This window comes from Pelophylax lessonae (assembly GCF_965119305.1).
Source record: "Pelophylax lessonae genome assembly, chromosome: 9".
NCBI lineage: Eukaryota > Metazoa > Chordata > Amphibia > Anura > Ranidae > Pelophylax > Pelophylax lessonae.
The window spans coordinates 91097476-91124982 of NC_138776.1; the positions used below are offsets into that span (position 1 = coordinate 91097476).

A 27507-nucleotide genomic window follows, 5' to 3' on the forward strand; every position below is an offset into this window, starting at 1 on the left:
TGGCAGGGAAGGGGTTAACTTTATTGGAGAGGGAGGGGTTAATGTATGCCTGGTGCTTACTAACGTGTGTGGGGGGAGGTGACTGAGTGACACAAGGACAGATCGCATGTTCAGCTAAGCTGAACCATGCTATCTGACCCTGCCTGTCACTTAGGAAATCCGCCCGCTCTGTTTACACAAGCTGGCAGATCTCCAAACTTCATTCATTCCCCGACGATCGGGGAAGAGCAGCGGCGATCGCCGCCGCTCCTCCCCTGGCCCGACTCCCGCTGTGACTGAAAACAGCGGGAGCGCCGCCTACAGGGGGAGGAGTCCAGCGACGTAGGTCTTAGTCGCTGGACGGGATCGTGCCACATTGCCGCAGTAGTGTCAATGTGGGTGGTCGTAAAGAGGTTAAAGTATGTACAAAGCCAAATCACTAAAATCTCACAATAGCTTTAAAGTTAAAAGAGAAGTATGGGTTTTTTTTTTTTTTTAAGAATCATATTTATCTAGGTGGATGCAGCATTGGTCCAATGCTGCATCTGTCCCTCACTGGCTCTAACACTGAGAACCGAGCGACCAAACCCCACCAATCACTCAGTTCTCAGACCTATCAGTCACCACTGTCTGCTTTGCTTACTGGAGCACTGGGCTGTGGAGGGGGTGGGAGTGGCCGGCCAGGCTCTCAGCGGCTCGCTGAGAGGCAGAGCGGGTGTCAGTCCAGTTATGTACATGGATACTGACTTCATTGTCACGATCTTGCCTGAGCCTGGACTGGTTTTGTGACGTCAGCAGACAGGAGGCTTCAGTTGCTGAAGACAGGTCACAGGAGTGCAGAGCAAACTGCACTACTGTGATGCACTGAAGTACAGCCTGAAAAGCTTCTCCTTTAAATTAAAGGCAAAACTTTTTTTCAGTTTTGGATAGAGTGGAGAGGAAATACAACCTGTCAGGTTTTCATTGATGTCCCCGTTAGGGAGGTTCCCCCTCTCCATTTGTCCTTTTTATGATTATCATTGAAAGTTAAAGTAAAAAAAAATCCCAAATTTTGTGTCGCCCTCAGAAAAGTAATAGAGGGTCAATCTTCCTAGGGGGGACACCCTGAGTTGGGGGTCCCCAAGGTATTCCCTTAATTTGAAAAGATTTCCTCTCACTTCTTCTTGTGGCTATGGGACAGGAGGTGAAGGGAACTACCCCAATGAGACACAGGTGGCAAAAAATAAACTGACAGGAGTTATAACCATCCCTTACTCTACCCAAAATTTAAAAAGTGCCCTTAGTTCTTCTTTAACATAAAATTTCAGAAGCAAATTTCAATATTTTTACAGCTTTCATTACAATAATAACCCATGATCCCACCACAAAGGTCCTTGTTCATGCACTTCCTGTTATAGGGTGACAATACTCTCTTCCGGTTTCAAAGTTGTGCTCTTTTATTGTAACTATATAACATGGGCTTCTAAAAGTAATTTCAAAGCACATTTTTACATAGGCATGGTTCGTTTTTGTCACTGTCAGGAAGCCCCTCTAAGAAACGCTATGAAACATCCCACTGAGGGCAAGCAGACATAAATTAGCTGAAAAGAGGCTGTAGGAGAGCAGTGACACTGAAATAAAACAAAGAATAAAAAAAAAAAGGGGGTAAACAAGCATTATATCTAAAAACAAAAAAGGGCAATTTTTGTATGATGCACAGTGCTTTATTAAGCAACTGTCACGCAGTGAGGGTTTACATCTACTTTAAAGGAATTTATAAGAACAGTGGACCTATTTTAAGAAATACAAAAAGCTAGCATGTATGTAAACAGTTTCATATCTGTAGAGAAAATAAAATATTAAACTGCATGCAACTTTACTGCACATCATTTTGCTCTATGTATTATAAGTAGACATTTTAGGCTTAAGGAAATTTATATTTGATACTTAGATGCTTCCTGAAGGACTTACAGTCTGATATGTCTAGGAAAATGGCACTTACCATTATACTTTTACTATTAGCCTTTTAAACGTTACCTATACCATAATCCTATCTGGGAACGTTAATAAAATCCCTTTTACATAAACAAATTTAAAATGTAATATTATAATGTGTTATATGTTTCTTCAGTATAAGAAAGGAAGAAGCAAACCCTTTTAACCATGAAACTATGTTTGTCCCCACTGAGATGCCCTCTCCAACCTGTTGTTGATTGAGGCCCCTTTGACGCTTGTGCAACTTGTCCTGCGACTTGGGACTGCACAATCGCATGACAAGTTGTACCCCATGATTTCCAAAGAGTACTATTTATATCTGTGTGACTTCAAGTCACAGCGACTTCAACGCAGTCCCTGCACTACTTTGGTTCAACTTTAATATGACTTGAGGTCCATAGACCTTTAAGATTACACAGAAATGGCTTCAAGTCACGTCAAAGTCATGTCAAAGTCGCATGACTTTCAGGTCGTACAAGTGTGAAAGGGGCCTGAGTCAAACTTACCAAGGGACAGGCTGGTGAATATAGAGCTTGTCAGAAGTTCTCAAGCTGTATCCGCCCCCACTTCCCCACCAGAAGATTTCTGCCAGGTCTGTCCCAGAGTGGGTTAAATCATCTGATGTGTGATAGTCTGGGGAACGTGGGGAATGTGTGGGAGGTTTCCACCTTTTCAATCAACAGTGGGAAACTTCTTTGTTTCCATCAGTCCCTTTCTATTCTAAAAAACAAAATACTTTCTAATTGTACAAGGCAATGCTACTGGCCAAAATCACCCAGCATGGCTCAAGGCAAATCTGCTGTTAATACAACAGTCTATGGAAAATGCCTCTTGGATGTCAGACTTTTGGGATGGCTGATAGGATGTCATGCCCACCACATGCAAGTTGTTGTTCTACGAAAACATCTGTTATCTTTTGTGTAATATGGAAGTTACAATTTGATGTCAAATATTCAGAACATCTCCCAGACTAGGCTAAAACTTGAAGGCAATTCCACCTTTTTATAAATGCACCCAAATTAATAAAAAAAAATTCACATATTATATTTTTGCATTTTAGCCAGCAGAGCATTGCAGGGATCACTTAATTGCTGGTGCAATGCACAGGGTCCTTCATACTCTTCGCCCAGGGTCCTGCAACCTTTAGTTATTGGGCTGTAGAAAGTAAATAATGGGCCATAAATGACGTGGCTATGGGCACAGCCATGCCAAATGAACTGGAAGTAAGATATGGCAGGGAGCACCCACTCGCTATTCCTATTCAGGTAAGGGGGGGGGGAGAAGATTGTGGTTGGGGGTTGGAGAATGTTCAAAGAGAAATTCAGATATAGGTTAAAACAATTGTACTCCCCTAGGTGGATGAGTACATTCACCAATGCTGTTTCTGTCCCCCGCCGGCTCTAAGACTGAGAACTGAGAGTTCAAACACCACTGATTGCTCAGTTCTCAGTCTTTAGGCTGCAGAGAGTTGGTGACTGTCAGTCCCCAATGCTCACTGGAGCACTGGGCTGTGTAGGGGGCAGGAGAAACTGGCTCAGGCTCTCAGCGGCTTGCTGAAAGGCTCATCCAGCTGCTGGTCCAGGCATCTGGGTGGATCCTGACCATATGGTCGAGATCTTTTCAAAGCCTGTGTCGGCTCTCTGACATTGGCCCGACAGCAGGCCTTAGCCCGCTGTTGGCTGAAAACAGGTCACAGGAGAATAGAATGAGCTGCCATAGGAGTACAGCCAAAAAAACTTTGGGTATACTTCTCCTTTAATGCTACATTCTAAAAAATGGATGTAACAAATAGTTTGGATCTAACACGAAGCATAGTTAAGAGATGGACTATTTAGGCCCAATGGGGTATTTAGGCTCAATTCAGGGGTATTCAGACCTAAATGGGGTACGGATCCCAAAGATAAGTTAGGATGCCATACATTTACATGAAAGGGTATTTCAAAACCTAAATGCTCACAAATACTGTGTATTAAAAAAAAATTATATACATATATATATATATATCCAGATCGCAATCTTCTATCATATTATTACACAAAGAAACAACTGTCAGATAGCTGCTGAAGAAAACTATAAATAAAATATTTGTTTGTTGGCATAGGCTATTTTGCTTTTTTCATGTATAATTCCAGCCATCTAACAACAGCAACATAAAATTCTGCTGTCAAAACAGCTACATCTCTAAACTGCCTGCTTTTTACAGCTCTACACTAGTACCTGCTGTCTGGCTGTCTGAGGAGCTGATGTGAGATCAGAAAAGCGGAGACCTTTTCCATAAGAGATTATTAGCCTGCAGATCAGTGAGAGACTGCCTTAGAAACAATACCTTTCACTAATCATATATTTAAAGGGTTTAAAGGCTTCCGGCCATTTGCAGTGCATTCCCTTTCAAGAACACAACAGACTCAGGAATGACTTTTGAAATATTCTTTAAAATACATTTTCTTTAACTTTTCTGAAGGATGATCAATAAGGTTGAGAGCATCTTCTTTTTGATTTATATCCAATGATTAATTGCCTTTGGCATTAATTTGAAACTGGATTAAAGATTTTATAAATCTACTGAGCGCTAACAAAGTAATGCATGCTATCCAGGCTAAGGTTGTCTAAGATACTTTATAGAGGCTTATGCAGTCAGGCCAAGAGCAAAGCCAAAGTGCACCAATCAGCGCAACCAATCAAAATTCTTCGTTTACCTGATTTCGGTACAACCGGCTTGGCCATTCTGAGTTTGAAACATAAAACTTTTAAAATAGCCAAAACATCTTTTATACATTTCGAATTGTCAGGAATAGCTTAAACCCCTATGATCTATGCCCCATTCAAAGGATTTTCCCTTTACTTCCTGTCTGTTAGACATAACAGGAAATGCGAGGAAATCTCTCAAAGTGAGATGATAGCTGTCACGAGAACAAGTATTCCTTGTGATATTAACTGCTTCCCGCCAGGGCCATTGTAAAATGACACCCACATGGGAGGCATATTCTTCTGGGTGGACGTCATATGATGTCCTCCCCAGAACATGCCTCGCATGGGCACCATGGGCTGTGCTCCAGCATGATTCATCACCTGCTGTGTCCACTGCACACAGAGGATGACAGCTCAGTGTACCAGCCCACAGCTGGCATTATGTGATCGCTGTGACCAATCACAGCAGATCACATGACAATTGTAAACAATGAATGGCTTTGATTTATGCCATTCATTATGTACTGCTTTGTTGATCTCTGTGATCGGTCACAGTGATCACATGGTACAAACAAGGCCAATCGGTAACATGTGATTAGCTGTGGCTAATAACAATTCACACTGAATGAATCTATTTCATTCAATAAAAAGGCTTACTTAGAACAGTGAAATTCACTGCTATGAGCAATCATAGTGTGTACAAAAGAAAATCATGATCACCTCCCCATAGTACAGTGTTACAATGGTAACACTGTATTGCTCTTGTCACAGAATGTAAAAAATAAAAAAAATAAAAGTTAAATAAAAGAAAAAATATTTTAAAAAATTGAAAAAAAAAAATAGAAAGGTTTAGTTTTTTTTTTCCTGCTGTCACCAGTCAGTGTGCCTGCTCACTGCCACACCAGTTAGATTATGACAGTGTACTGTACTGGTGACAATATGTAAAAAAAGAAAAAAGTCACCATGCCTCTTACTAAATACCTTGGAAAGTCTACTTTCCAAAAAATGAGTCGTTTGGGGAATATTTGTACTGTTCTGGCATTTTCGTGCCTCAAGAAACGAGATCATCTGTCAAGAAACGAGGCCATCAGTACATCAGGATTGATACACACCATAGTATGTGGACTCTATACCTTTCCTACAGACTAAATAATAAAACATGGATTTGTTTTTTTTTTTCCACCAAAGAAATGTAGCAGAATACATTTTGGCATGCATTTATGAAGAAAGATTATCTATTTGAACAGAAGAAAAATGTTTTTTTTTTTTTTTTTTAAATGTTAAGTCTTTTTTCCTTTATTTAGCAAAACAAAAAAAAAAAACCCAGTAGTGAAGAAAAAAAAAAAAAAACAAGCAAAAGAAAACTATTTGTATGAAAAAAAAAAAGGTAATTTTTAATAACATGCAATTACAATATGATTTGTGTCGCAATTGTATACGCTATATTGTTTTTTCTTTATTTTCTGATTATTTTTTTTCCCACAAAAGTGGAGTTACTCTTTAAAGGTTCAGGTTCCATCCCTTTCTGTTTAAGCTCACTCTAGATCTGTGGGTACCTCTTGGGCTTTTCAGTATTAGGCAATTATTTACCAGATTGGGTGTTCTGTTCACACTTTTTTTAAGTTTTACCAGAGAAATGTTCAGGCTCATCTGATACTAGCTTTTGGAATGCCCTTCAGGCATCTCTTTGAGTTGCATCCAGTCCCCCGTTTTCTTGTTCTGTTTATTTGAGCTCATGTGTGTGTTGCTTTTGTCTACCCCTCAGTTGAACTGCTTTTGTATGTCCCAATTGGCTATGAATTCTGTGTCCCCAAATAAATGAGAGAGAAAATAGGATTTCTGTACTTAGTGAAAAACGTGCTCCCGCTGTTTTCATTCACAGCGGGAGTCGGGCCAGGGGAGGGGCGGCTGCGTTCGCCGCCGCTCTTCCCCCGATCATCGAGGAATCTAGTTTGGAGATCCGCCCGCCTGTCTAAACAGAGCGGGCGGATCTCCTAAGTGACAGGGAGTGACAGATCGCAGTGTTCAGCATAGCTGAACATCCGATCTGTCCCTAACTCACTCAGTCACCTCCCCCCCCACACGTCAGTAAGCACCAGGCATACATTAACCCCTCCCTCTCCAATAAAATTAGCCCCTTCCCTGCCAGTGTCATTTTTACAGTAACAGTGCATATATATAGCACTGATTACTGCAGTAATGTCACTGGTACCACCAAAAGTGTCAAAAATGTCAGTCAAGGGTCCGATCTGTCCGCCGTAATGTCGTAGTCCCGCAAAAAAAAAAAAAAAAAAATCGCAGATCGCCGCCATTACTCGTTAAAAAAAAAAAACAGCAAAAATGACAAAAATCTTTCCCTTAGTTAGTAAACGCAATAACTTTTGCGCAAACCAATCAAAATATGCTTATTGTGATTTTTTTCACCAAACAAAGGTAGCAAAAAACAAATTGGCAAAAAATTAAAAAAAAATTTGATTTTTACATATTTTTTGGGGGGAATTTCATATAAAAAATGTTAAAAATATTGTTATTTTTTCAAAATAAACACTCTTTTTTTGTTTATAGCGCAAAAAGTAAAAATCGCACAGGTGATCAAATACCACCAAAAGAAAGCTCTGTTTATGGTAAAAAAAGGACGTAAATTTTGTTTGGGTACGGCGTCGCACGACCGCGCAATTGTCAGTTAAATTCGCACAGCGCCGAATCGCAAAAAGTGGCCTGGACGTAAGACAGCAAAATCCTCCGGGGGTAAAGTGGTTAAGGGACACAGATCCCACAGGCATACTGCGAGTGGGAGGGGTTATACCAGACTATTTTCTATACATATTAGACTATATTCTTTCCAGTGTCCAAATTCCCCTGCATGTCGCATTAAAACCACTTTTGTCTATTAATTTGCTGTCCCTTAATGAACTCCAAGTATCAAAAGCCTATTTTTTTTTTTTGTTTTGCTCCAGTTACCTAAATCATGCTCACAACATTTGATTCACAGGAGTTTATACTTCACAGTGAGCTTTCCCAGACAAAGTTCTCTGATAAGCATAGAGACTGATAGTACCTCTGAGGTCTTTTTTGAGCAGGAATTCAGACAGGCGTGACCAGCCAAATACAAGCTTGGAATAGATGGATGGCTGAATAGTTTGGAAATCTCTCCATCGCTCTCATGAGATTTCAAACTGAAATCAGTTAATCTAACAATAATGAAGAAAATATAAAAAAAATAAACACATTTATCCTAATCCCCACTTGGTTTATGCAGGTGTATAATGGAGCTGATATTTAAAGTGCAACATCTGCCAACATTTATTTTAAATGTCCGAAAGGGGAAAGGTTTGAATCTTTCCGTTGCCCTGTTAAACTTCCCTCTCTCTTCCTGCCAGGTTGTCACAGAAAGAGATGGAGGGCAGCTCTGAAAATCACAAACACAATAGAAATAAAAACACTTTTCAGAGAAAGTGAATGTTTCCACGCACTTTCTATACCATTGACATTGTCAGCGGGATAGGAAATGTCTCCAGTGGAGGCCAGAAACAATAAATCCCTTATGGAGCTTTTCCCTTCCTTGACTCTATTGAAAAAAGAAAAAGTTGTCTGAGGTTTTACTTTAATGCAAACCTATACCCTTTCTTTCCTTTATTTACTCCCAGGCCTCCTCTATATTCTTGTAGAAGGAGCTTAAAAATACCTATACTAGTCTTGTTGCAGTTCATCACACTTTTCCGGCATCCACATGACCAGTGACATTGCACACAACTAACCATTGGCCAGAAAAAAAGAAACATAGATGTTCATGGGTTCTCCCTACTGTTTGATACAATTACTTGTAGGTGAATTTTTAAATCAAGCAAAGTTAGGATAAGTGCCTGGTAATATATAACCTTCTTTGTACTTCTTCTGGAGTGTGAAAGAGGAATTTCCCTTCTTTCTTAAATTAAAAAGTCAGCAGCTACAAAAGCCACGTACTTACTAGTCCTGGGAGTTCAGTGATGTCTTCCCATAGCTAGTTCCTCTCATCACTGTGGGTCCCCAGTGCCACCATCTACTGCAGAACACACCCCACACCACAGCCAACTCCCCACTGCGCTTGCGACACAGTGCAGTGAGACTAGTCCTACAGCCTCCTGGGTTATGTGATATTGTGGGGGGGGGGGTAGGGTGAGTGTTGTCATTCTTGCCTAGGTGAGAAGGAAGTGAGTGTGGGTACCTGTCAAAAATGTACCTGCTCCCTGTAAAAGAAACTCTCAGGGGCGAGGAGTAGTAGTGAAGCAGAGAGGAGGATTAGCAGATCTTTTACTTTTGATTGAAAGTCTACTTCAATATCAGACTCTTTTACACTCTTCCTGCTCAGGCCAATCTTTAGCTTTCACCGCTATCACACCTTGAATGACAATTGCATGGTCATACAACACAGTACCCATATGAAAATTGTATTATTTCCTTTTTAATCTGCAGCTGTTGTCATTTTCTGAAAATGCAATTGCAATCTGGCTACCTGGAGCTGTTCTGTACACAGAATGTGTACTGACCACCCCCCAGAAACATCATTTCCTGCTTGTGTGATTGGCTCACCTATTTTCCCAGAAGTCTGTCTAAGATACAAGTCAGATTTCAGGCATCCCCTGCAACAAAAATTTCATTTTTGGTGAGATACTCCCAATAGGAACAGATCTAAAGGAATGCAGGCCCAGCAGCTTTCCTCATTAGAGAGCTTAAGCTGCCACAGCTGATAGATAATTATGAAACCACTCCCATTAGACCCACTCAGCAGAGCAAAACAGAGGAACTAACAATGATTTCCTCAGAACAACAAAAGGTAGGAATCTGCAACAAAGTATTTTTAAAATCCCTGCAATGTACAGAGATCACCCAGAGTGGAATGTTTTTTCTCAACAAAAGTGGAGTTATGCTTTAAGACCATACGTTTGAAAAATTATCTGTCTGAAACAACCTAAAATGGTGGAACAAAAAGCTAGTTTCCCTTTATGGGGACCATCAGGGGTGACAAAAAGCGAGTCAGTCATTCTAATGGAGGATGTGACTGCAAATAAACTCAAACAGTAAAAAAAACAACATCCAATGTGAAGAAATTTCTTTCTGGTTTACTGCAGCTGGACAGAGAGACTGGAGAACAATGTCCTAAATGAGGTGAAAGACCAAAGCTACCTTAGCAACTAAGGAGGCTCTTTGTGTAAGACCAGAAATAATTCTTTGCAAGACAGTTTCCAACTCAGACACCTACCTCACAGAAGTGATGGCAACGGGGAAAGCAACCTTGTGAGTAAGTATGAAATGGAGAATATTCTTCATAGGTTCAAAAGGTGGACTTCTAGGTGCCTGCTGAACCAAACTGAAATTCCAGGGAGTGAAGGGGGGTTGCACAGGAACAACTACATGAGAGACACCCTGTATAAGTCTTATCCATTGAATGGGAGGCCACGGTTTTTGTGAAAAAGATCACAAGAGGTGAAGTTTGGTCCTAGATGGTACTGAGGGCCAAATGTTGATCTAGGCCACGTAAAGTATCCTTCCATCTGTGATGAATATATAGAAGGATCAAAGGCACTCTGTGATCATTTCAGAGAGAAGAACGGTCTGCTGTGTTTACAACAGTTGCCCGTCCTTCTTTCTCAGCAGGGAGCGATCACGGGAGGCCTGCGGCAATTGTGGCTGCTGGCCCCATGCATGGGGATCCTCACTGCCGAGTAGGGCACGTACCCCTACACCGGTTCGCACAGGAGGGGCTGCCTGCCGCAGTATAACTGCGGCAGGCGGTCCGTAACTGGTTAAAGACCCCCAAACCATACATTTTTTGAAAGCACATGACCAGTAGAATACAAATGAAGTGCTACTGATTTTTAGGGCACAATTATATTTGCGCAAATGTTTATCAAAATAATATTTTTGCTAAAAATACACTAAAAGCATTATTAGCAGATAAAAACACAGCCCATTTTGCAAATTCCTGCTACATTCCTACTAAATATAAAAGCTTAAACTGTATTGAATATATTTAATAAAAAAATAAAAAAAAAACATTTGCAAATTTTTGATTTAGAACATACGCAAAAATGGAAATAGCCACATTTCTGAGAAATCCTAGAGGTTTTCATTGTTCCCTTACAGCTTTAAGAATTTGTTTAAGACCACCCAAACCTTATATTTTCTGAAAGCATATGACCTGTAGAATAAAAAGAAAGTGCTACTGATTTTAGCGCTGTGTGATATTTGCGCAAATATTTATCAAAACTATATATTTGCTACAAATTCTCTAAAATCATTTTTGGCAGGTATAAAAGGCAACTTTTACAAAATCTCTGCTAAATTCCTACTAAATATAAAAGCTTAACCTGTATTGAATTAATAAATAACAAATATTTGTACTTTTTAAATTACGCCTTTTTGAAAAATGGTGAAAATTGAACGGACGCAAAAATGTAAAAAACAAATTTCTCTAAAAATATGAAGGCTTTTATTGTTCCCTTACAGCTTTCAAGGTATGTTAAAGACCCCCCCCCCCCCCCCCCAGCCATATATTTTCTGAAAGCAAAGGACCAGTAGAATAAAAGGAAGGTGCTACTGATTTTTTAAGGCCCCACGATATGTACAAATGTTTACCGAAACAATATTTTAGCTACAAAATGCACTAAAATCATTACTAGCAGATACAAATTTAAAAAAAAAAAAAAAAAAAAAAAAAAAAAAAACAAGGTGCTACTGATTTTTAAGGCACTGCGGTCTTTGCCCAAATGTTTCTCGAACCACTATTTTCCCTAAAAATACACTAAAATCATTAATAGGGGATTCATACATGGCAAAATGTACGAAATTACTACTAAATATAAAAAGTTAAAACTGTAGTGAGTTTCAAAAATAACAAATATTTGTACATTTTAAATTGCGCCATTTTGTGAAATGATGAAAACTGAAGGTACCCAAAACTGTAACTAAAAACAATTTACTCTAAAATTCCAAAGGTTACCTTTTTTTCACTTACAGCTTTCAGAATTTGAAAAGACCCTTCAAGCCAGATGTTTTCTGAAAGCACATGATCTGTATAATAACAAAAAGTGCTACTGATTTTTTTGGCCCCGCAATAATTGCGCAAATGTTCATCATATCGCTATTTTCACAAAAAATACACTAAAACAATAAATGTGCACATAAGCACAACATAACAACAAACTTACATTCCTGCTAAATTACTACTTAAGCATCATTCACATGTGGCATACTAAAGTGTACGCTCATGGAGGGCCATGTTTACCTGCACAGGGATGCTTCGTGCATCCCTGTACAGGCTGTTCCATTTATGTCAATTGGGATGTAACAACTTCACAGGCAGAGCTGCGGTTCCCAATCTGATAGCTCTGTCCGTGCAGTTGCTACATCCCAAATGACATCAATGGGACTGCTGCACAGAGATGCATGGAACAACTATGCATCCCTGTAAAGGTACGCTGTGTATGCCCGGTGTGAACAAGGCCTTAGGTCTCTTTCACACAAGCAGACCGATCGGGTCTGCCTGTCCGTTTTTCAAGCGGGACAAATTGGACCACCTATTGTTTTTTATGGAGAGGCTGATGTAAATGGACATGTGTTAGTTTACACCCGCCTGCATCCGATCAGATCCGGTCCACTAAACAGATGGATAGGGATCCCATTCCCCATTCATCTAGCAGATCAGATCAGATGGAAATGGACAGGCAGTCCATTTTTATCCAACCGCCCCATAGAGAACAGTGGGCTGTGTCTGTTTTGCATCAGCGGATTATATTTTTTAATTTGTTTATTTTTTTTTGGGTGGGGTGGTGAGATATCAGATGTCTAAACAGACCCCCATATCGATCTTTTTTTTTTTAAACAAAGAAAGAGACTTAAAGTCCCTTTCTCTGCAGCACTTCACATGAATGAATGTGTCTGTGTCGAGACTCCTTATGTCAGGGTTACCTGATCCGAGGCCGAGGTGCTGAGAGGGCTCCCCTTGTGGCTCAGTACGGCACACCCCTGGAGATGGTACAGAGGGTGTGACGCCCCAAGTGGCACGGGTTACCAGCTGCAGGCAGGTAGGTAGAACCAGGAGCAATCCGAGAGCGAACTGGAACAGGCTGGAATCACAGCAGGGTATGAGTCTTCAAAGGCTCTGAAGCAGCCGGGCTACCTTGTGCTGAAGAATAGGGTCTAGAAGCGGAGACAGGAACTGGCTGAGGTCTGGGACTGGAGCAGGCAGCGGGAACCGTGGTACAAGCTGAGGTCATGCACAGGAGACAACCAGAATAGCTGAAGTCTTGAAGCAAGCCGGGGTCATACACGGTAGGTAACAGAAGCAAGGTCAGTGGGAGAAGCCAAGGATCAAACCAGGAGCAGGAGATCAAACGGAATCAGGAACAAGCCAAATCACAACAGGAAATCCAAACAGGAAACAGGAAGCACAGGAACACAGGAAGCGGGAGAAAATCCAGCAATGAGTCTGATCCTATGGCCACCTTTTATAGGCCATTTCCCTGACAGGCCAGCAGAGGACTGTGTCAGTTGAGTCAGGAGCATCCATTGCTATTACTGGCAATGTTGCCAGTTCTCCTATGGCCATTTCCCTGACACCTTATCCATTCATAAACTGACAGTCTGACAAATAGTAAACTCTCTGTATACTATGCGTACCTCACAGTGGACAGGAGCGATTGGTAGTGACCTATGTCCACTGTACTCCACGGTAGAGGAAGGAGGGATGGATTGTGTGGTGTGGGGGTTGGTACGGGGATGATCAGACTAGCGGGGGGGGGGGACATGCTGAGATCCCCTTTAAGCCGCTGCAGCACCTGAAGCCGATGGGAGTGGCAGAGGAGGGATGCCAGCTTTTAGAGGTAGCTGCAGGGATCCGGTTTGCGGGGGGGGGGGGGGGGGTCGGATCGGGTGTAGGGGGGAATCAGTGCTGCGGGGCAAGAGGGGGGATGAAGGAGACAGGAAAGGAGAGTGGGGGGAGCAGTTTTAGGTGACAGGGAGCGGGGAGAGTCTGGGGACAGGGAAGCGGCATTATGGGGGGGGGGGAGACAGTCAGATTTGAGGTTAATAACTCTGATCAGCGGATTGTAAGTCAGAGTCTGCTGAATAATTCAGAGTCTGCTCAAAAATTCTGTTTTAAGTTCATGATCATTGAAATGACCGTGAACTTATAGTAGAGGAAGAAATTAGGTCTGTACAGCATACAGACCTGGTCAGCTGCAAGCAGTGCTGTAGATCTGTAGGTCTGTACGCCGTACGAACCTGGCAGTGAAAAGGTTAATGGCTGCCGTCACAGCAGCAAAAACGTCTCACAACATATGTGAGAATCCCTCTGGAAATCTTGCAGCTTGTATCACGTACCTGGTGGAGACCAAGCTGTAGAGGGGGCTTCTCTTGCACCTCCTGTCCAACGCCCCTGATAGAGATGACAGGCGGTGTAGGACACAGAGTGGCACGAGGGCCGGTATAGCAGGTGATGTCTTGGCAGAAGACTGATGGCTGTGGATCACCGGATGAACACCTGGAACTGGAACTCGGTGATGCTGGATGAGAAGGCAGGAGCGAAGTCGGAACACAAGCCAAGGAGTTGTCAACAGCCGGACAGCACGGGTACAGGAACGTGAGGCAAAAGCGGAGTCAGGATACAGGCCGAAGTCGGTACACAGTCTGGCAGCAAGGTACAAAGGCATAAGGCAAGGCAGGGTCAAACACAGGCTGAGGTCACAGGTAGGCAGGCAGGAATCCAAGGAGAGTCAAAGGCAAGCCGGGTCAGTATAATGGGAAATCCACAAGCAGGTCAGGGCACAGGGAGACAGGAACACAAGCTGAAAGACCACTCAGCAATGTGCTCCCGTCACCGCTTGGTATAAATAGGCCGTTAGGCGTCAATTGCGTGCGCACGTTGCGTACGCACGTTCGCGCCTTCGCGCATTGGCTCATGCGCATTCGCACATTCCTTCCCGTGTGCCTGGGCATGCGCACTGAGCGTCTCTTACATTGTCCCCCCCCAATGGGCGGCCTCCGGATGCCCATCTGCAACATCTTCTCAGGATGAAACTGAAAAAAGGTTTGTATTAGATCCGTAGCATGGAGGTTGGCTTCTGGTTCCCATGAATTTTCTTCCGGGCCATAGCCTTTCCATTTAATCAGGTACTGGACAGTACCTCCTCTTTTCCTACAGTCCAATATTGCTTCAACCTCGTATTCTTCGTTGCCATCAATAATTTCAGGCGGGGGTGGATCCGACTCACGGTCAGGAAATGGATTGGGTCTGGTAGGCTTCAGTAAGGACACATGGAAGACGGGGTGAATCTTGTATGTTTCCGGGAGTGAAAGTTCGTAGGCAGCAGGATTGATCTGTCTCTTAATAGAGAATGGACCGATATATCTAGGTCCCAATTTCTTAGATGGACATGACAGTTTCAAATTAATGGTGGATAACCAAACCTTGTCTCCCGGTCTGAGGTTCAGATCTCCCCTTCTCTTCCTATCAAAAATTTTTTTGTTGTCTTGCTGTGCTTTGACAATGGCGTCTTGCAATAGCTTGTTGTTGGTTTGCAAAAATGTGGCTCTTTCCTGGACTGCAGGAACCAAGGAATCAGGCATCACATCAGGTATAAAAGCTGGGAAGTACCCATAGTTTGCAAAAAACGGGGCTTGACCCGTGGCTGAATGCACTGCGTCATTATATGCAAACTCTGCCAGGGGTAAAAGTGATGCCCAGTCATCCTGTGAGAATTTTTTTGTTTGGGCGGTTTCCATTGCTGAGGGAGTTCCTGACATAGGGATAAAGTGGGCCATCTTTGTTAATCTGTCGACCACCACAAAGATGGTCGTGAATCCTTCAGAAGGAGGAAGCTCAACTATAAAATCCATATTTATCATCTCCCAAGGCCTCTTGGGAATGGGCAAGGGCCTTAGTAGACCTCAGGCTTTGGCCTTGTCATTCTTGTTCCGAATGCAGATTCCACAAGTGCTAACATAATTATGGCAGTCAGACCTCAGACCAGGCCACCAAAAGGACCGTTGTACCAGGTCAACCGTCTTAGATATTCCAAAGTGCCCTGCCAAGGGGTGATCATGGCACAGGCCAAGGACCTTGGCACGTAGACTTGGGGGTACGAATACTTTTTGGTTGTAAAAAAACAGTCCCTCTTGTTCCTGAAGGCACATACCTGATGGTAGAACATCCCTTGTGGACGCCTGCTTCAGCTGTGTTAACAGATCTGTTTGCAACAGTAGAAAGCTTTGGGCCGGCAGGATTGTGTCTACTTGACTACACTCTTCGTCCTCTGGGTACATGTGGGATAGCGCATCAGGTTTGCCATTCTTGGAGCCCGGCCTGTAGGTGATATGGAAGATAAAACGAGAAAAGAACAGTGCCCACCTGGCTTGACGTGGTTTCAGTCTTTTAGCTGTTCGGAGGTACTCCAGATTTTTGTGATCGGTAAAGATCAGGATAGGGTGGGATGCTCCTTCTAACAGGTAGTGCCATTCTTCCAAGGCTACCTTGATGGCCAGTAGTTCCCGGTCTCCAACATCGTAGTTCCTTTCTGCTGGGCTGAGCTTCCTGGAAAAGAAGGCAACAGGGTGAAGAAGAGACTTCGTACCTGAACGCTGTGACAGGATCGCACCAACGGCATTTTCTGAAGCATCCACCTCAAGAACATAGGGTAATGCGGGATTTGGGTGTTGTAAGATAGGTGCAGTAGTAAATAGGACCTTTAACTGGTCAAATGCAGCTTGTGCTGCCGGTGTCCATTGGAAACGGGTACCTTGCCTTGTTAGCTGGGTGACCGGAAGGATAATAGCGGAGAAGTTCTTGATAAACTTGCGGTAGAAATTAGCGAATCCAATGAACCTCTGTGTGCTCTTCCTGTCTGTGGGAGTGGGCCATTCGAAGATCGATTTGACCTTTTGGGGGTCCATGGAGATCCCAGAAGTGGAAATGACGAGTCCCAAGAATTGGATTGATTCCTTTTCGAACTCGCATTTCTCGGCCTTCGCGTATAATCCATGGTCTTTTAGGCGGCCGAGAACCTTCTTGACATGTTCACGGTGTACTTGAATGGAATCTGAAAAGATAAGAATGTCATCAAGGTAGACAATCATAAATAGATCAAGAAAGTCTCTGAAAATGTTGTTTACAAAATGCTGAAAAGTGGCTGGAGCATTGCACAATCCAAAGGGCATGACAAGATACTCGAAGTGTCCGAATCTTGTGCGAAAGGCGGTCTTCCACTCGTCGCCCTCGCGGATCCGTACTAGATTGTATGCTCCTCGTAGGTCAAGTTTTGTGAATACCGTGGCTTCCCTGAAACGTTGGAATAGTTCAGGAACTAAGGGCAGAGGAAATCTGTTTTTGACAGTAACCTTGTTCAACTCCCGATAATCAACACAGGGGCGTAGAGAATGATCCTTCTTTTCAACAAAGAAAATACCAGCCCCCGCGGGGGACGTAGAGGGCCGGATGAAGCCTTTTTTCAGGTTTTCATCAATGTAAAACGTAATGCCTCGAGCTCCAGTTCAGAGAGGGGGAAGATACGCCCAAACGGTATCTCAGCACCTGGTAAAAGTTCAATTGGGCAGTCATACGGCCGGTGAGGTGGTAGGATGTCTGCTTTCTGTTTATCAAAAACTTCCAAGAACTCATGGTAAGCTGCGGGCACAAGTTGGGATGCAGAGGGATCAGGTTGCAGGCCCAAAAGTGATGCAGGTTTCCCAGGACTGGGCTGGAAGCAGTTTTGTTGACAGTAGGTGGATGGAAATGCCACTTCTCCTGACTTCCAGTTTATCTGAGGATTGTGTGCTTGTAGCCATGGAATACCGAGAATGATAGGGAACAGAGGAGATGGGATAATGTCCAAACATAAGTATGCTCGGTGGCCTTTATTAGAGATGGCCAGTAATGGGCAGGTTTCTTGGGTTATAGGCCCAGACTTGAGATGGGATCCGTCAGCTAGATGGATAGATAGCTGGCGGGTCTTTGCTTGCAGAGGGATTTGATGACGCTGAACAAAGTCACTGTCCATGAAGCAGCTGCAAGCGCCGGAGTCAATAATGACTGGGACTTGGATGGTCTTTCCGAGAATCTGTAGCGAGAGAGGTAGGGTAATGTGAGTGGACAGATCCCTCCTATAACTGTTTGCAAGGTAAGAAGGGAAAGCAAACTGAGACTTACTAGGCCGCACCGGGCAGGTCTGAAGGTAATGTCCGGCCTCCCCACAATAGAGGCATAAGTTGTTCCGGCGTCTTCGCAATCTCTCCTCAGTGGTTAGTGGAGAGCGTAAAAGTCCGAGTTGCATGGGCTCCACACTGGAGGTTGTGGGGAAAGAGACAGGTGGACGAAAAGCCGGAGGTGACGGCACTTGAGGCAACATCCAGGTAGGTCTGGAACTTCCAGCTCTTTCCACTCTCCGTTCCCTGAGCCTGCGGTCAAGCTGGATAGTAAGACTAATAAGGTCATCAAGAGAATCAGGCGTACCCACTCTGGCAAGTTCATCCTTAAGGCCCTCTGATAGGCCGAGACGGAATTGATGCCGTAAGGCTGCATCATTCCAGCCTGTATCGGAAGCCCATCTGCGGAATTCGGCGACATAGTCCTCAGCAGGGCGGCGGCCTTGTTGTAACGTATGTAGGGTTGCCTCGGCTGTAACAGATCGCTGGGGGTCGTCATAAAGCTGCGCCATTGCTTCGAAGAATGATGAGATGGTGTTCAGGGCTATACTATTTTGTTCCAGCAGACGGTGGGCCCAGGATTGCGGCTCTCCGAGAAGTAGAGAGATCCCGAACCCCACCTTGGTGGATTCAAGTGAGAAAGTCCGTGGCTGCAGGGCAAAGTATAGCTCACAAGAATTCCTGAAAGCCCGGAATTTGTGTCGGTCACCCGAAAATCGTTCTGGAGCAGGTACCCGAGGTTCTGGTGGTGGCAAAACCACTGCAGGTGTAGATAGAGCCCGTTCGGGCACGGAGGACCCAGGTGCCGGGGTTGCCGGGATAGAAGCCATGGATTGGATGCGACCCTCTAATTGGAAGTAGCCCTCTTGCAAGGATTTGACTGCTTGGGTAAGCGAAGCAAGTTGCTGGCATAATGTCTCTAGAGGTGAAGCCCCTCTCTCGGTCTCCGACATCTGGCTGAGTGGTACTATCACGTACCTGGTGGAGACCAAGCTGTAGAGGGGGCTTCTCTTGCACCTCCTGTCCAACGCCCCTGATAGAGATGACAGGCGGTGTAGGACACAGAGTGGCACGAGGGCCGGTATAGCAGGTGATGTCTTGGCAGAAGACTGATGGCTGTGGATCACCGGATGAACACCTGGAACTGGAACTCGGTGATGCTGGATGAGAAGGCAGGAGCGAAGTCGGAACACAAGCCAAGGAGTTGTCAACAGCCGGACAGCACGGGTACAGGAACGTGAGGCAAAAGCGGAGTCAGGATACAGGCCGAAGTCGGTACACAGTCTGGCAGCAAGGTACAAAGGCATAAGGCAAGGCAGGGTCAAACACAGGCTGAGGTCACAGGTAGGCAGGCAGGAATCCAAGGAGAGTCAAAGGCAAGCCGGGTCAGTATAACGGGAAATCCACAAGCAGGTCAGGGCACAGGGAGACAGGAACACAAGCTGAAAGACCACTCAGCAATGTGCTCCTGTCACCGCTTGGTATAAATAGGCCGTTAGGCGTCAATTGCGTGCGCACGTTGCGTACGCACGTTCGCGCGTTCGCGCATTGGCGCATGCGCATTCGCACATTCCTTCCCGTGTGCCTGGGCATGCGCACTGAGCGTCTCTTACAGCTTGTTACTCAAACAGTCCGCTCTAGATGGAGTCCAGCTCAGGATAAAGAAAGCTCACCAGGAGCCTAGATTGGATTTCATAGCGTGGTAGGTTTTTTGATCCAAATATAAATGCAATATAAAACAGAGTAAAAACACTTACTTGGGCAGCTGCTGGCAACCCGGAATTATGCAGCAGCAGCAGGACATCAGTGTTCCATCCAACGGGACGTTATCAAGATTGGACGAAACATGCCGGTGTTCAACATTTGGTACAGACGTCTTGCTGCTGTGCGAATCTCGGTTGCCAGTGGCTGTCCAAGTAAGTGTTTTTATGCCGTTACATTTGGATTATGTTTTGATACCTCTTTTTACCTTACTACGGACTATTTTCCCTTATGAATATTTTTTATATTTGGATACTTTAATTGCTTTGTTACTTTTAGTGTGAATCTTTGCTCATTAATGTTTTATAAATTGTTCATACTTATCATTACTGTGCACATGATCGTTATATGAATCATTCACACTTACGATCACTTTAATTAAGCTGATCGTTTAATACTTTTTTGGCGCTACACTTCCACATATATCTGTTGTTTGGGAACTGTGCAAATAGAACTGCTTCAAAAGAGGCTACTATCAATCCCAGAATTCTCATGCAGATTTACAGAGCTGGACAGCTCTTGGATTGTAAAGCCCGTGTCTGGGAGCAGAGAGACAAAAGTTTTTCCTGGGTAAGAGAAACATTGGTTTGAGCAATATCCAAGAGGAATATTACATACTCCAAAAAAATAAGCAGACTCCAATGCAGACTTCTGAAAGCTCAGTCAGGATTCATCAGAACATCCGTAATATCCATAACGTCTAGAAAATCTCCCTAATAGAAGGAGTCTACTACTGATATGTGAAATTGTTGAATACAAAGAAGACATTTAGGGCCCTCAGATCCAAGATGGGATAGATACCCCCTTTTGTTTTGGGAACTATGAAAATGTTGGAGTAAAAACCCTAACATTTTTCACTATTGAAACTATGGCCATTACCGCTTGATTCAAAAGATATGCAAGAGCAGCATTTGAAGAGACACAGCCAGGCTGAATACCATGAAGTGGGGAGAGGACAGAGAGTAGAACTGTAACTTGTTGCCACTGGAATCCCGTCTCTTTCCCAGGCATAGAAGATGCTTTCTGATTAGATATTGTGACAGGAAGTCAGGTAAATCTTGGGATGTAGTCAGAGAGAGGAGACACATTCCCACCTGGTTTGGAAAGTTCACCAATTACTATAGGGTGTCGGCTGCCAAAGGCAGCAGGAAGGTGTAAAGAAGTTGAAAGGCCTTCAGCTGTTCGGAATGAGGAAATGAAGGCCTCTATAATTTGTCCAGAGGAAGTCTATGGATTGCTGCCTCCTGTCGCTGTGTGGGCTGGGAGAGGAGGACAGACAGATGTGTGCCTCCCGACGCTGAGGAAGCCTGGGAGAAGGACTGCTGCCTCCGGAAGCGGTCTCCTGAAGCCATGTGGGCTGGGGACAGGAGAGCAGTCAGATGAGTGCCTCCCGACAAGCTGTGTGAGCATGGGAGAAGACCCCCTGAAGTGATGTGTGCAAGGAGGGTAACCAGTTGTGAAGACTTCTCAAGGTAAATAAACGAACTATTTCTATGTGGAAGAAATAAAGGAATGTTTGCCATGTGAAGAGAAAAACAAAGGGACAGCTTAAATGAACATGTGCTGTGGTGGAGAGATAAAACATGGACTATTGAGAGTCTGCTGTATGACCAGCCAAGTCTGCCCAACAGTAGGTTGGGGACAGACTTCATTAGATAGGTTCCAGTGTGTGAGAAGGTAGCCGCCCACAGTGGCAAGGATTTATTTTGTTTTATTTTATTTTGGCTGTTTTGAGGCTTGCAATTGTGTGAAGTAAATTGCATGAATAAATCAGTGTTGTTTGCAACCACTGCTCGGCTATCTTCTTGTGAAAACGCACCCCCCAAGGGGTCATCCACGCCCGCCACCGAGCTAATCCTTACAATATCCACAAGGGCCAACAGACATCGCTCCATTTTGTAAAGTGGGGTGTCCCATTATGCTGAAAAAGACTTGCAGATTTAGCAGAGTCTCAGAGCTTGTTGTGGAACTGGGCCCTTACTTGGGCCTAGTCTTGGAGTATGAAGCCTGCGTATAATAAAGGAACTCATTTTGGCCTTCATCAGCAGGGCAAAATTTGTATTTTTTTACCCCAGTGACAGCTTTATTAGGACATCCAAAGCAGATGCAAAAGAGACATTCATCCTCAATAGGCATGCGCAGCATATGCATAATACACATTACACACGTATGCAGCGCTGCCTATAAATGAAATATCTGTACAACAAAAATATTTAAAGTACTGACGTGATCCCATTAACAAGCAAAAACGTATATGCTTAATTTAAGTAACATATAAGATAAGTTCGTAATTCTGAGATAGGTAAATAAAATGCTCCGTGCTTGTGATAAATAAAATCAAATAGTAAAATTCATGTATTGCAAAAGTTCATGTACTGCAGTGATAAGTGCTCAGTGCTTCAAATTGCATTGATCCAGTGGTCCAATTTTGAATACTCCATGTTCTCCTCCTATGTGTCCTCACTCACCAAAGTGGTTATCGTGTTATAGTGTCATAAGGTTGGATCAACTTCTTCTTAGACTCTCCTTACACCAGAGCTATGTGTTATCAGCACATTAAAAACATGCTGCCATTACACAAGCTGGTAAGCGCATCCAATTACAAACACCTAGAACCACCGAGGAAGGAAGGGATGCCAGCAAGCCCTGCCAAATGCATTTCGTCACTCTGACATTGTCAGGAGCGGCCTGATATATTTTTGTGGTACAGATATTTTATTCATAGGCAGCGCTGCACACGTGTCATTTTGTTTTTGGTTAACCCTTTCTAGGGTATTTATTGTGCAGGCAGCTACCCTTAGCATACTTACTATAGCACGGGGTATTTTGGGGTATTTTGTTTTTTTACAAATGCATTTTACATTGCTTTTCCACAGACTGACATTTCAACCAAAGAGTTCCTCACATATTCTCGAATAGGAAACTCATCCAGGAAGCAAGACAGGCGATATTAACAAATCTGTAAATAGAGTGGTGTAGTCTAAGTGCTCTACAAATAAAGCATCAGTGTGAATAGGTGCTAATTGACAAATTAACACTACATCCATGGCAGGTTGCAATGTGGGACCTACCATGAGAAAACAAGGAATTTGAGTTTCTAAATATCTGTCAGCAGGATCTTTGAAGTGTCATTAAACCCAGAAAAACTCTCATGCTGTGCTTTATAAAAGAGTGTGCATACTCACAAAGCCACTAAAGCATTTTTCTGTGGAGTAAAATAAACCTGATGTCACGGCCTGGACCTCAACCTGGGACCTCTGCTGTGTCTGGCAATGGCTTTTCTCACTGGGCTACCTGAGATGCGGGACAGCACTCTGTCTGATCCATTGGACAACCCTGCCGTGTAACTTGACTTCTGCTGAACCTTGAACTCTTTTCTCCTCCCATGAACTTCCTGATGTAAGCCATGTCTCTGCACTTCCTGTGTGCTGGATTATTGTGCTCTCTGCAGCCAGTATCTGGCTCTTGTTTTCTATGCTACTGTCCATATTTTGCTACCACTCGTTATTGACCCTTGGCTTGTTCCTTGACTATGCTTCTGCCTGATTCCAACCTGCAACTACTCGTCACTGACCTTTGGGTTGTTTACTGACTACGCTTCTGTTTGATCCTTACCTGTTTTTTTGCTATTGGACCCCAGCTTGCTCACCTCCTTGTGGGGTGATCCTGAAGACCGTTACCTGGTACTAACATGCAGCAAAATTAATCTCCACCACACATGTGAGTGTATACAGAGTGGTAGTAACACTCCCCTCCCTCCTCCTCCATGTCCTCATATTGCTAAACACTATGGGGCAGGATATAGTATGCTGATTGATTACACTCACCAAGAAACTCCCAAAGAAGCTTTGTTTTAATATAAATTATTATTGAATATATCAAATGCAATTGCTAATACCTGTAAAGTAAAAAAAAAAGCCTTGGATGAAGATGCTGTTTGAACAAAATGACAGCAAGTGTCCATCATCTTTGTCTCTGTCTAAACCATATTAATGCACATAAATATACATTTGGTGTTTAATAAAGATTTATAGAGAGCTGTACAACAGTTATTTGATATTTATAATCTAATTTAAATTGTTCTTCTGAAACTTTTTTTTTAGCCATGTTAATGGCACAGCACTAATCAGACTCATACTGTGGAGTGTGAAGAGCATACATCAACAAAGTAATAGAAGCCCCTCCCAAAAATCTTTCTGTGCAGATGCCAAAGTACAGAGAATATCATATGACAACACAACAGCGTTCCAGGAATAGGGTATTTAGAATATTAAAAAAAAAAAAAAAAAAACAGTGGCATGATATATATATATATATATATATATATATATATATATATATATATATATAGGATTTATGTAAATTAATTATGGCAATTAACACTTCTCTGTTTAGTATCACTTTAAATAATGGTGCATCCTCAACAGGAATGCTCAATGTAATGGTTGTGCAGCAGTTGTGGTAATTGGCCACGCAAAACACTGACACCTTTGCTGCCATAGTGCTATGTGCTGGGTGTTCAGTGTGCCTCTGTGCCTTTAAGGAAGGCTCACTCCAGGTTTACCTGCCCTCCATCTGTCCATTTAAATGCATGTGCTTCCATTGTTGGAGACTCACAGAATTTAGAGTTAGGTTCACAGAAAATCGGCTGACTTTCTGCGGCTCTGTGGCTTACGCATGCACAGTATTTGAAAATGTGTGCAACTAAAATCTGTTTTTAACATATACTCTTAGACAGCTCAGTTTGGTTGGTTGCAGGCTGGTTGATAAGTTGAGCTTGGAAATTTCCTTGGTTTTGTCATACACCTTATCAATACTTTGATAGGACTAGCAGAATCTAACCCCAATACACATCTCAAGGGCCTTCTAAAACGGTCAGACTTGCAAGCCTGAGTAACTAGAGTTTTAAAAGATAACCTACCTGATCTCAGGCACATCAGTTGTTTAACAGTCATAAATATTTCCTCTGGTGGAATGGCCAATACACATTCCTGATTGACTGGTTATCAGCAAAGACTCTAAAACTAAATTTATTCAATTTAACTTATGAGATACAGTAATAAGAGCAAAGCCAGAATAAGGACATCTTTACTTCCCACAGTTAATTTTTAGCGTTTTGAGCCCCAACACAACTACCCTAGGAGTACCAGGAGCAGAACCGGCCCAACTCATCTCCTAGGTGAACTGAGTATCCTAAACCTGTCATATATATAATTTAATGTGGGACAATAATATGCAAGTTAGTAGATTGCAACCTGTAGGTATTCAAAGATATTAATACCTATAGAAAACTGGATCTGGGACCTGATCATAAACACAGAGACATCCCAGCAGCCACACCTTAGACCTGGTTATTGGTCAGATCATTTCGGTCAACACCCCCCTCACTGTCAAGAAAAGAGGACTGCCCCTGAAGTTGTCAACTCTCTTTTCCCATCAAACCAAGGAACACTGGTCAAGTCGTATGAGAGCCAATGTACTATCTTACTTGATTGCTTGGACTCTGCTGAACCAGGAGTTGCAAGTATTTTCAATTTTCACCCCTTTTGTTTTGCTGATAAATTGTTGTCTCTTTGTAATACCTTTCTGTGGTGACAGTGTGTGTTACAGATGTTTATTCTAAAATCATAAGTTGCTATTGCTAATCTTGTAAAAGTTTACTACATCTGTACAAAAGGAGTTGGTGTTGGCAGTTTAAAGAGTTAATTTCTTACTTAACTTAACCCAGTGAGAATCACTCTTAGTCTGTTGGCACTTAGATTGTGGTCCCGCAAGCTGGACAAACTTTGTGCAGGGTGAGAGTGCCATTGTTGCACATCAGTGACAGCGTGGTGTGAGGTTGACCATTCATTTGTCACAAGTTGGTAAAAAGGGCAGTGGTCTTACACGCATTTGTGACAGTCTATGCTTCTTTAAAGGCAAGACACTAGATCAACTTTTAAATTAAGGTCTTTTTAAATGGATACTGGTCTGTAGTTGTTCCAAAATGTTTTGGAGTAGATATTCGTTTATGAGGTGTTTTTCAGTCTCTGTAAGGAATGCCTTCCTTTTAAGGTGCATACCAGAAAGGCCTTTATAGTCTTGGGCCTCAAGGATCCTACTGTCAACTAGGGATGATCGAACTTTTGAAAAGTTCGGTTCGACCAGAACACCCGAACTTCACGAAAGTTCGGTTCGGATTTCAGAACCCCATTGAAATCAATGGGACCCGAACTTCGGTAATCAAAAAACACCATTTTGAAGCCCCAAAACCCAATAAATGCCCCTAAAAAGTGCCTAGGGTTCTGGGTCATGCCCCATTAACTATTAATCACACAAAAAAAGTTCTTAAAAATTGTCATTTTTGATAAAAAAGCCAATTATTGAAAAATTAAAAAAAAAAAAAGAGAGATTTTTTGATTTTTACTTTGGATTTCAGATCTGGGGGGTCTAAAAAGTGTACATGTGAAGTTTCAGCTCTGTAGCATGTCCAGAACCATAAAAAAAAAAGATCGTTTGTATTAGAAAACTTTAAGCACAGGAATATGGCTTCTCTGCTGTAACACCTTGCCGGTTTAATAGAAGGCATTTTTTTGGGTTCTTTGCAGTCAGGAAAAACATCTGAACTTGTGTATAGTGGTACTGTGCACAAGTTCTGATGTTTTGCCTGCCTCCAAAACCCCCCAAAAAATGCCAGCAAAAACACACCTGGGCATTTTTTTTTTTTTGACGCTAGCGTTTTTTTGGCATTTTTTGGGGTTCTTTTGAGGCAGGCAAAACATCTGAACATGTGTATAGGGGGTATATATAGGCATATATGTCTGAATATATACCCCTAGACATATATAGGTGTGATAGTAGCAGAAATATATTACTGTAAATGATTTCATTAGCGCAAGCATTTATTTCTGCTACTATCACACCTATATATGTCTAGGGGTATATATTCAGACATATATGTCTATATATACCCCCTATACACATGTTCAGATGTCATGTCTGACATCAAACATGTCCTCAAAAAAACACTGGCAGTGGCAGCCCCTGCAGCATAAAAAATGCTTGCTGGTGAGAAGCCACATACCTGTCCCGAAGCAACTCAGAGAAATGATCATTTCTCTATAGCGGTCACCCTGCTATGGAAGGGTTTTGTCACCCTGCCATAGCAGTCACTGTCAGTTAACCCTACACTACACTACGGTCCCCTGACACTTAACACTTTCCCTACAGAAACTAAATTTTTGAAGCTAACTTAAGTGTAAAGGAGCACTCTAACTACACTAGATATCCCTTTCCTCACACTAAAAATAGCTAAATGACACTTTTAAAGTAAAATTAACAGAACTGCTTCCACTCTCTTCCATGTCCAGTATAACAATGCTGGGAATATGGCGGGGGCGATCTTATATACTGGGGGGCGTATTCACTAATGATTGGTCTAGGGACCCCCTAGTCACTCCAATCACATTCCTAGCATTCTCCTGCCCCCTCAATTGGCTTTTGCTAATGGTTCTGGTCCAATCACTGGCTTTTAAAGCCCATTTCCTGAAGCATTGCATTTTGGGCGGTTCTGGTTGCCGAATTCCGAACTTTTTGGGCAAAAAGTTCTAAATTCGGCCAAACCTCGAACACCCAATGTTCGGGCCGAACCGATGGTGGACCCGAACCGTTCAATCATCCCTACTGTCGACTAGTAACAGTTCCAGTAGAAGCTACAGGCTGTTCTTCCAATTTTTTAGTTCAAGCGATAACAAATTGGTCATATCTTTTGAAACAACAATATAGTCACAATTTGCAACAATCCCAAATCTAGAGTAGCCAAAGAATTTTCAGTTCAAAATGCGAGCTTTGCTTTGGCCACAATCCCACCTCTCACCCACCTCATTGATATCTACCACCAGGATAATGGGAGGAATGCATATATAAATTAATGACTAGTGGCAAAGTATA

General features: G+C 42.9%; 1 protein-coding gene across 1 annotated transcript in view; it reads right to left on the reverse strand.

Moving 5' to 3' along the window:
- The window catches only part of ADGRA1 (adhesion G protein-coupled receptor A1), a 1278841-nt gene that overhangs the window by 891602 nt on the left and 359732 nt on the right, over positions 1-27507 (reverse strand). The window lies entirely within an intron of this gene.